The sequence below is a fragment of the Penaeus monodon genome, chromosome 19, assembly GCF_015228065.2.
Source record: "Penaeus monodon isolate SGIC_2016 chromosome 19, NSTDA_Pmon_1, whole genome shotgun sequence".
Lineage (NCBI taxonomy): Eukaryota > Metazoa > Arthropoda > Malacostraca > Decapoda > Penaeidae > Penaeus > Penaeus monodon.
Window position 1 is genome coordinate 40,526,708 of NC_051404.1, and position 226 is coordinate 40,526,933.

Here is a 226-nt window from a genome sequence, read left to right on the forward strand (position 1 = left end):
AGGGAGATGAAGACATGGCGACGCCGAGCGGCAAAGACAAATCATCCAGCTCGGTTAATCTCGCCATGATCCCGACTAGCCAATTTGCCATTTCGAGCCGGGCGAGGCCTATAATCGGAGGGGCCCAATTATAGAAAAAAGAGGAAGAAAAACGGGCAATAAATTTAGCGTGTGCGGGAGTTAGGGCGAAGGAGGGAAGAAGAGGGATGGAGAGGTGGAAAAGACA